Here is a 12,228-nt window from a genome sequence, read left to right on the forward strand (position 1 = left end):
TATTAATTAATTCAATCAAAACCAAATTCTAACACAAAAAAAAAATTAATTTATAAAACTATCATCAATTTTATATATAAAACAATAAAATAATATATATATATATATATATATATATATATATATATAAATTAGAAAAGATAACTAAATTATTAATATATAAAAATGAATAAAAATTAATTAAACTTAAAAGAAAATTTTTGAAAACAAAATTAAAATAAGAAAATAAAAGTTTTGTACATTTAAAATTACATTATTATTTATATGATAACTGTTTGGAAATATATAAATTAAATATATATATATATATTATATATATATATATATTATATATATATAATTAATTAAATATACGTTACTAAAATTTTATATATTTGGGATATTTTACTATAACTAATAACATTATTATAATTTTAAATATAAATATAATAAATATTCAACCCAACAAGTGTTATATATGGATAAAATAGTATCTTCAAACTTGGTCAAAATTCTTCTATATTAATATATCTTTATAATATTTATATTTATATAAATAATGTTTTTTATTTTTAAAATTATCTAAAAATATATGTACATCATTTTATAATTTCTTTCCAAAATAATTTTGCATTAAATTTCTATTTTGTTTAAAAAAAATTCTTTATAATTTATTCAAAATATTTTATTTTTTCAATTTAATTCAAATTATTAAGTAATAATTAATTGTCTATTAGACTTTTTACTTTTATAAAAATTCAATTTCTTTAATTTTTTATATTTTATAATTCATTAAAACTATTAAAGTTTGTTCAATATAATTCATCCAATATAATTAATAATTAATTACTTATTATAATTTAGTAATTAATTACTTAAATAAAAATTATATCATGTTTTATTTCCTATCTATTATATTTTTATATAAACTTTTTAATGAGTTTTATATTAAATATTATTTTCATAATATTTAAATTTAATATATATAATTAAATAAAAGATATTATATAAACTTGTAATTATAATTAAAATTATATTTTGTTTTATTTAATTGTTTGATATAAGTTATTTGACACTAATAAGTTAATCTATATATATATATATATTAGATAAAATAATTACTGAGAAGAAATGTAAATAAAAATTAATTAAACTTCAAAAAAATTAAAATATTTTAATTTAGATATTGAACTTGAGTAAAAAATGACAATATATACATAATTATTTGTTACGATCAAAGTTCGTCTTAAGACTTCTCAACTTATGATTGATATCTTATTTTGAGGAGTAAAAGATGAATGTTCGTCTTTGAGATCTTTGTAAATGTTGGTAATATGCCGATAGTTCTTAAATTTGGGAACTATGAAGACTATGAAGACTTTGCTTGTTGACCAAGCAAAACATAGATAATAAGAGAAATAAATTGTAAATTAACTAGGGTTGAGAATGCATTTACAATATTGCAATTATGATATTATAAACACTAATATTTTAGTTCCTTAATTTGTAAATATTAAATACTTATTTTGGGTATATGAATTCAAAATAACTGACCAAAGAAAAATAATTAATTAGGATAATTATTATAACAGTTAATCCCAAATAAATTCCAAATAAATTAAGATAAATTCAAATAAATAATTTCAGATAATGTTTTATTCATTATATCCTTAATTAATTAAAAGGCTCAAATAAATAATATAAATAATTTGAGTTCAATGTTATATATATTCGAATACCAAATTAATTATTTTTAAAGTCGCTAAAATAAATAAAAAGTAGACAAAATTAATATTTATATCTATTTAAATACTTTATAAGTTGAAAATAATGGAAAAAAGAGTGAAGAAAAAATCAATTTCAAGCAAGTTCTAAGGCTAAAAAGGGTCGTGATTACTGATACAACAATTTAAAAAGCATCCTTAACATCTTTTAAAAGTTGTGAGAAATAATTTTGGATCAGTTCCAATCGATTTGAGGCATGTTTATTAAAAAACCGAAATTTTCAAAAATCTAAAAAAATATATTTCTTGAATTGGTTAAAATGGATTGCTAGTGTACATGTTTTGGTTTCATTTAATTCAAACATGTATAAGAAAACTATTGATAAACTCCTTATATTGAATTAAATTTTAAAACCAAAATTCTGTTTTTCATAAAAACTGTTTGAATCAAATTCAACATTTTACAAATCGTTTACAAATCGATTGATACATCGGGGTGATGTTAAAATTATCCAATGGGATTAGATGAAGCTTCACATGCCTTCATATCGAAGGATGTAAGCTCCAATCAAAATCTCAAATCATCAAATTATGTTCTTGGTGTCCGACCGAGGATTTTAGCTTTGGTCTGGTTTTCAACCAAAAAAACCAGTCATCCTTTACATCCGACCAAGAAATCTCGACCTGACCAAAAAATCTCGCGTTCGACCGAGTAGTAGTGCGCACGACTGAGAGCTGAACCTCTGTATTAACTGGGTTCCCATACTTAATCTGTTGTTCCATTATTTTGTCCAATTTTTTTCTATAGATGTCCAGCCTTATTACAAATGAAACAGTCATAGTTAACCTTTTTCTTTGCATTTGGACCTTGAGACGCATCCACATTCTTCTTTTTCTTGCCCTTATCCTTAGAGGTTATTGTCGGATGAGCACTTTCTGTCCTTTCTCTTTCTCTTGAACACAATGGGAAATAAGTTCATTCAAGTTCCACGTTTCCTTCGGATAGTTAAAACTGACCATAAAGTGGTTGAATTGAACCAGGAGAGAAATCAAAATGAGATGCACAAGTAAATCCTCATGCAAATCAAGCTTTAATGTCTTAAGTTTCGATGCAAGATTAGACATCTCCATGATGTACTGCCTTACATTACCATTTCCCATATACCTCATTGAAATCAAGCTTTTAAGAATCGTGCTTGTTTTAACCTTATCGCTTTTAATAAAGCGCTTTTCTATTTCTGCAAGGTAATCTTTAGCATTGGTGGTGTCCTCCGACATAACACCTCTGAAAACCCCCAGAATTGCACGCTTTATGATCATGACTCATGCTGTTCAAGCAATCCCGTTTCTTAAATTTATTTTTCTCTTCGGAAGAGCTAATAACCGTAGGAGTAGTGGGTTGCTCTCTCTGTATCGCAAGGTCCATTCAACCGAGAACTATCTAAATATTCCCTTCCAATCCTTAAAGTTGGAACCATTAAGGATTGGGACTGAACTTAAGTTGGTATGAATATTTGTAAAATTAGCTAAAAAGAGAACATAAATAAAACTATAACTAACATGCTCAATTCTTTAATTTTTAATCATTTTTAATTATATAAGCAAATCCCATCCAAAATATCTATTTGACTATCAAATTCAAGTCTTTGGACAATGAAATTTAATTGCTAGTGACATCTTGTTGCAATAATCAAACACTAACAATAATGCATGACGAATAATAAATCTTTCTTTGGATTGATTTAATATTCTCATGTAAAATCCTTACAATTTTTACGTGTTAATTATCACAGGTAATTATGAATTTCGATCAACTAGTAACCTTTCTTTGAGCCCAATTAGATAGTCACATGAAATTTCAATGTTACAAACAATTAAAATTCAAACTTAAACAAACTAAGAAGAGATATCACATTGAAGACATCATAATTTAATTTATTTAATTTTAATAAAGAGTTATATGCTAAATTATAAAATAAGATTAAAACCTGTATAAAAATTAAAAAGTGAATCTTTCTTATATTAATTTTACTAAATAAATTAATAATATTATTTATTGAAACTTAACTGTATTAAAATTAAATTAAAATTTTATGTACCTTAAAATTTTATTTTTTGATAAAATAATTAATAATATTATTTCTTTTAAAATAGCAATGGAAAAATAATATTATTTCCCAAAAACATATATATTAATACGTGTGCATTACGGTTTCAATTTACAACACGTTTTGATAACGATTATAAAATTAGGATTTCAACAAACGGTTATAAATTATGGTTTCTACACTTGTTCTATATAGATCGTCAAATCATTAATTTTCTCAACAAACTTTAAACGTTATGATACTCAAATGATTTATTTTCCCAAAATTCAAGACAATAACAAGTCTCCCTACATTCATGTATAAGAAGAAGTCTCCATAAATTCAAGAACAAGTCCGACTCTAATACCAAATGGAAATAATTTCCACTTAAAACTAAACCATAAACTTTAATGCCCTAGATCCTAATATTTGTTCCAGACTCAAGAAAGAAAAGAGAGGATCCTTAGACATGATGTTTTGATGAAATGATATATCAAAAGGGTAAAAATCATGAGTTTCCTTTATTCTTCAATGATGGGAATTCAGAGAGAGACCATGATAAAAAAAATTAGTTATTTTTATTCACAGCTTTATTCCCTTAATTTTATTTTTGTTTTTTTTTACCATAATCGCATTATTAATAATGCGTCTTATCACTAATAAATGATGTTGATTACTAATTTGGCTCCTCATCAAATTAGAAATACTGCAAGTTATCCACAATTTAATATTATTCATGACAATAATGTTTCTTAAGTCAAATCATATATATTATATAATATTGATTTATTATATTAAATGACTTTATATATATATATATATATATCCATTTATATATATATCCATTTATATATATAAATTTCCAATTAAATTCTAACCTAATCTTCATTTCTAAATGATTCAAAGTTTTAAGCTAGACTTAAAATGTTTATAATTGCCTCTCTTTACATGCGAGCCCTTAAGCTTTCTTTCGCTTTTAAAAGTATCCATTGAAGCCTTTGTCATTTTTAAATTTAACCCCAAAGTCTTTTGAACTAAAAATAAACTATATGCTGGGTTATTTTTAAATTAAAACTCTTTTTCTTCGAAGAAAAATGACTCGAAATTATACATTATTTACACATTACATTCTAGAAAACTTTTAAAAAAAATCAATAGCCATCTAAATAACAAATCAATAATATGCATGAAATTTATTCTTTATTATGTTATATTTTGAATATTTTTAAATGATTTGATTGGATTTTAACTTTAAAATTACTTTTAAAAATTTTAAACACATTGGAGAATCGTTGATAAACTAAGTTCAACCCCTTTAGAATAACCTATAGGCCACGATGAACAACGATATTAGGTTAATAATTAAGAGATATTAATTCTCGTACCTTTTTTTATTTGATTTAATAATGTGATCAAAATGTGAAATACATAACATGTAGGACAATTGAATTACAATCCTACAACAACATTTAATGATAAAACAAAATTATCAATTTATTGAATTAACCCAACCTATAGTATCAAAACTCCATAGGTTAATTGATTATATTATTTCATGGACATTGATAGGTACAAGAGCAATTCTCCTCATTGGTGCAATGGGTAGAGGCTTTACATCTGTGGAATTTATGGCAAAGTACATCATTGCACAATTCTAGCAATTGATATTTGTTTTTGCATTTTCCTTCTTCCAACACTTCAATTCTTGCCCACATTCAAAATTTCACTTTTATATAATCTATTGACTTTCAAAAAGTTGATTTATAAACATAGACTAACACGTTTTAAAAAAATATTTCAAGTATTTCAAGATTGTTGATAGAAATAGTATATGAATTTATTCTTGCACAAATTTATAAATTTATTGATAATTCCTTCTTCATATTTGAATTCAGAATTGAAATTATTATCAAATATAAACAATCTTTTGAACAGTAACAAAAATAGGGATAAAGAAAAGAAAATGAGTACTAGAATTAGAAAAGTGCAATAAGTTTTCATTTTCAAAGAATTATTATTTTCAATGACTTGAATTAGTTTGAGATATTTCCTAAATATATATAAGGAAAAAGAGTTTATAAATTATCTCGCCAAATCATACTAAATAATTCAAGGATTTCATGGATGAATTTTGGTCAAGAATATTAATTAGTAGTTTGTGATATTGGTGTTTATTTTGTAAAAATATTATGAATATTTTAAAAACAAATTTACTTATATCACCATGTAAAAATTATAAGATTAGATATATATATATAATAATAGCCTAATCTAAACTGCACGAGTCTAACCAGAAAAATATCACAGTAATGTATATAATATATCGGAATAAATTATTTTTCAACTTTTATGTAAAACTTATATTTGGCTAGCTAATTGCATGGATTAAAATAAATAATTAATTTTAAAAGAGATTTTATATTAATCAATTTTAAGATTAATTAAATATCAAACTTAAACTCATGAATAAAATCTATAAATATAATAATAATAATGATAATATTAATAATAATAGCATAATACAAAATACATATATATATATATATATATATATATATATATATATATATATATATATATATATATATATATATATATATATATATATATATATATATATATATATATATATATATATATATATATATATATAATAGTAATAATATAACCCTAAAACAAAAAATTCAATAATAATACAAATAATATAGCATAATAAAAAAACAAAATCGAAAAAACAACATATTTATATATAATAATAATAATAAACCAAAAAATATAATAATAATAACAATTATAATACTAATAATAATAGCATAATAACTAAAAAAATTTAATATCAAAACTATTTTAGGTGACTTTATAAACAAACTTGAGATAAAGAACAAACAATTAAAAATGAACAGAACTATTAAAATAAATCTTCAATAAACATTATCTCAATTTAGAGAAACAAAAAATTTATCCTAAATAAATATTAGTACTTTGATTAAACCATAAATAATTTTTAACCGAATAATTATAAAATGTATTATGATCAAGACCAATATGCTTAAATTTTAAATCATTGTTAACTAAATGATTCTAAAAGTCATCATAAATCAAGAGAATTACATGCTTAGATCTTAAATCATTTTAAATCAAATATTTTAAAATTTTCTAAACATATCTTAAATCAAGGATTACATTATAAAAAATATTAAAGTAATATTTTTATAATTATGATCTTTATACACTAAAATCTTATATCAATACAGAAAGAAAAGAAATAAAGCCATAAAAAGTAGTATTGAATTTTGTTTAAAAAAAAAAATCAAACAATCTTAAACTATTTCAACAAAAAAATTCTTTAAACTTTCTTCAATCAAATCACTTTTACACAAAAATTAGTTGTAAAAACTTTAAACTTAATAAATTTTATATTTAAACTTTTAATGATATTATATTTATTTCAAATTCATTAATTATTATTAATTAATTCAATATATATATATCTATATATATATATATATATATATATATATATATCAGAAAAGATAAATAAATTATTGAGATAAAAAATGAATAATAATTAAAAATTAATTAAACTTAAAAGAAAATTTGTAAAAACAAAATTTATATAAGAAACATAAAAGTTTTGTACATCATTTTTTAAATTACATTATTATTTATATGATAACTGTTTGAAAATATATATATTTAATATAGATATAATTGATTAAAAATTATATCATTTTTTTTCTTTTACATTTTATAAACTTTTTGAATGGGTTTTATATTAGGCATTATTTTATATCATTTAAATTTAATATATTGATAGGATCGACTTTATCTATAAAGACGGGGTCTGGCTGTGGATGAAAGCTTATGAAAAACGGTTTGAAAAAAATCTTGTTAGGGATTTAATTCGTTTTCTATTCTACGCAAACTTTTGTAAACACTTGAAACAGATTCAAGACGGAATTGTTTACTTGGGTTTGAAGCACAAGATGAAAGATGAAAAGACGACAGAAATGAAAGAACACAACAGTTTGTTTATGAATGTTTGGAGAAACTCTCCTACGTCACCCATTCTTTTAACCACCAGAAGGATTCACTATAATATGATTAGAATCAAATACAGTTTTCACACACTTAGCTCACTATTGAACAGAACACACTCTATTCAATTATAAGATGAAGAATATCACTCAGCTAAAGGTGTTTTTGATTCTAGCTCTCTCTCTCTTGATTTACACACAGTACAATCAGAAAGCAGCTTCACAGTATATGGCTTGATTTATCTCTCTGGAATAACAAGCAGAAATATTGATTGACTGTTTGTAAAATCTGGCAGTTCGTAAGGCAGATAGTCCGTTGTCCTTGAGATTTGTTAAATACTGGGCATGAGCTAACGGTCGAATCTTTTAGAATGATACGTGGCACTCTTCCATTGGAAAGCCTCCATTGTACACAGCAGGTTATGAGCACAAGGATCGTGGCCGTACACCACTGGTAGTGCGCCGAATATTCCATCAGAGATGTACCTTTAAAACAAGTAATATGAGGAAAATTCTCGTACGTGGCATTAGTTGGTTGGTTGCATATAGTTGTTGTACTGATCTTCACTAGAAAGTGGAGCAGGAGTAGGGTACAGCTATAACACGTGGGTAGGCGGGTGCTAGCTTCAAGCATACTGCTTAAGCTGAGCATTAGACGTATTTCAGTTAGACGGATTGTGAAAATCAGTCTCATGAAATTTGAACATCCCCGTCTAATAATAGAGTCTATTAGACCGCCTAGTCTAATAAAATTAGAGTTACGTCTAATTACAATCACTTCAGACTAATCTGAAGGAGTTAGACTTACATCTAACTTTCACTTAATTAGACTACACGTCTAATTATCAAATAACCATTAGACTGCACGTCTAACTCCACTGAGTTAAACTGCACTTCTAATTCCGGTTCTACCTCAGACTTGTTTGAAGGATTTAGATTACGTCTAACTTTTACTTAATTAGACTACACGTCTAATTATCCAATAACCATTAGACTACATGTCTAACTCCACTGAGTTAGACTGCACGTATAATTCGGTTCTACCTCAATCTTGTCTGAAGGAGTAAGACTTACGTCTAACTTTCACTTAATTAAACTACACGTCTAATTATCCAATAACCATTAGACTACACGTCTAACTCCACTAAGTTAGACTGCACGTCTAATTCCGGTTCTACCTCAGACTTATCTGAAGGAGTTAGACTCACGTTTAACCTTCATAATCCATTAGACTTACGTCTAATTCCTCAAATATATTAGACTGCACGTCTAACTCCGCTATGTTATATTGCACGTCTAATTCCGTATACATTAGACTTACGTCTAGTTCTATGCATTCATTAGAATTCACGTCTAACTCTGCCGAGTTAGACTGCACGTCTAATTCTGTGCATTCATTAGACTGTACGTCTAACTCCGTTGAGTTAGACTGCATGTCTAATTCTATGCATCTAATGCCAAAATCGGTCTAATGAGCCTCATTAGAACAAAGTCTAATAAAATATGATTTCGATACACCTGCATCAAAACGCATAAGTCATTTCATCATCAAAATTGCAATGGTTAAATTATTTCAACACTTAGTCAAAATAATTTGACCCAACAATTTCCCCCTTTTTGATGAAAAAATTGAAATCCTGCATATATATACCAAGATATACATTCATCATATAAATAAAACAAACCCTTGTTTACTTACATCAAACTTCCAAAAACCAATATTCAGAAAACTATCAAAGAAATATTCTTTGAAAGACTTAAACAGAGTAGAAGAAAAAAAATTATTGTTCTTCCCTTTTAACTCGAGGATCGGTTGAGCTCATGACTTGACCGGGTAGCATATTCATATACGGAGGAAAATTGCGACCACCATGATCGCTTCCACTTGATCTACCACTATGATCACCGCCACTTGCACGTCCTCTTTGATTAGAGCCAGATAACCTACTACGGCGACCACAACTGCTTCTTCCTCCACGATCACCACCGCTTCGACCTCCACGTCTCTTGGTTGACCTAGGATTATCATCATTGCTTGGGGCTCGTCTGGATCTAGTGCCAGTTGACACACCGTCACTTCTTCTACTTGACTCGCCTTAGGTGATTCGAGGTTGATCTCTTTCAGCATTAACTTTTGCGTTCTCATTTGCTTGAAACTTTCTTACAATAGAGTCAGCAAATTCCTGTCGTTTATTATCATTTCTACTTAAACACCCTTGAATTTCCACCATCTGATTCTTCACCAGACTGAATTCATCCAAAGTTTCCCTATGACGGTCATCATTGATTTGTCATTCAATGTCCATCATTTCAGATTGACGGCTGAAGAGATTCTTTTCAAAATTGGAGAAGTTTAAATCTGAGACGTGAGTCTCATACGTGTTCTTCTTCAAAGTGTTATCCAATTCAGTGAGAACTTTGATAATTTCGGCAAAGTCCTTTCTTTCTTCTTCCTTGGTGTTCAAGGCCTTTACCATGCTCTTCTAAAGAGATGAGAGTACAGACTTCATAGACTTTAGCATATTGTTACCTTCAGTAGAGGATTCTTCATTTGATGAATTCTCTCGAGATTCAGCTGCCATACTCTAAATATGCTCAAAGTTTGTATGAATCTGCATAGACTGATCCGGTTGATCCTTCTCAGCTACCTTAGTAGCTTCATTATCCTCCTCTTCTAACAGTTCTTCTTCAGCTCTCTGAAATCTCTCATACAGATTTCCAGAGTAGTGAAGAGGATGTTGATATTTTCATGAACATTTCTCACAATGGTGTTGGGGAATAAACGAGGCTTTACATGGCTTGCGTATTGATCCTGTTCCTCCTTAGATGAGGAACTTCCTTCTTCAGTATTCTTATCTTTGGAGGGTTCCCCCTCAGATCTGATAATCTCTGGCTGAGTTACCTCAGCCAATTTCTCTTGGGCTTCCTCTGTTCTCACAACAGAGGATATCACAACATTTTCTTCAAAAGAAGCTTGAGCAGCCTCCTTAATCACATTTTCTTGAAGAACTTCTTCTTCATTTGTTATAAGAGCTCGTTCAGGCTCTTGAACAATCACTTCCACTTCTTCTTCATGAGGATTCTCTTGAATTGGTTCATTCAGAATGTGTCTCTCTTCAGCAGAAAGATTCCCGAATTCGATCAAAAGAGTAGTATCTAACTCATCGGCATCATCATCAACATCAAGAATATCCATCGGTTCATCATCATCGAAAGGTTTTGCGCTAGAGCAGTTAGCGCCATGAACGTATCGGGTAGCCACCGAGACGTAGCTATCCATGATGTCATTCAGCCTCTTCAATACTTTCACTTCCACCTCAGGTCCTTTCTCAACAGGATTGAAATTAGCCTTTCTGACTTCAAGAATTGAGAAAAAGGCTTTTCCATATAAGAATGCTTCAACGAGATCCTTTCTCTTCAGAGCCTCAGCTACCTCTGAAGTTTTAGTCCACTTGAGAACTTTCTTCTCATTGTCTACTCGCTTCTTCCACTCTCGGGTTATTGCAGAATTTGACAGGGTTTCATTGTACTTGGACGACAATCTCTCCAGGGACCATGATTCAAAAATCTCTAACTTTTCAGCAGCAATGACTTTAACTTGATCCAAAATGAGGTCGACAATGCCTGTTGCCTCCGATACTTCTTCAGGAACTGGAGTTGCAATCTTCTTACCTTTTCCAACAACCTTTATGGGTTTTGGAGCAGGTCTAGGTTCACTAATACCAATTCCACTCGACATTCTTGCAGAACGCATCAACTCGAACGCTAATTGGGGTTTCTTACACATCTCAGCAGGGAGCTCTACATGAATGACCTTCCCAGCTACCATAGAATCATTAGGAACGGGAACAAAAGATTCTTGTTCAGCAGATTTATCAGCAAAAAGGGTAAGAACTGTACCTTGTTCTGGTTGAGATAACTCTATAACACCAGCGGCTACTTGATTTGTTTGAACAACAGGAGACTCAATCCTGTTAGCATTTTCATAATTTGGACCAGCTGACTCAACAGCGGGCCCTTCAGCAGATTCTCTTAAGGGAGAAAATATAGATTCATCTTGTTCCACTATAGGAACATCAAACTTAGGCACAGCGGCCAACTATTTAGAAGAGGTTACCTTCAATGATTTAGAGGCACGGGGCGCCTTCGTCTTCTTTTCCTTTGAGACACTAGATCTCGAAGGGTTTTTTAAAATAGTTGATGGAGTAGATAGAGAGGACATCAGAGTTGCAACAAGTACGCCTGGACCTTTCCTTAACCTTGAATCGACTGATTTAGAGTCCTTCTTGGTTGAACTTTTCAGACTAGAGGAACTGGCCTCCGATTCATTCATTGTTTTCGATCTTTTTGCCCCTATTGACATAACAGAAGCGGACGGTTGTTTGGATCGGGTAGAGGGCT

Source organism: Impatiens glandulifera, chromosome 8 (assembly GCF_907164915.1).
Source record: "Impatiens glandulifera chromosome 8, dImpGla2.1, whole genome shotgun sequence".
Lineage (NCBI taxonomy): Eukaryota > Viridiplantae > Streptophyta > Magnoliopsida > Ericales > Balsaminaceae > Impatiens > Impatiens glandulifera.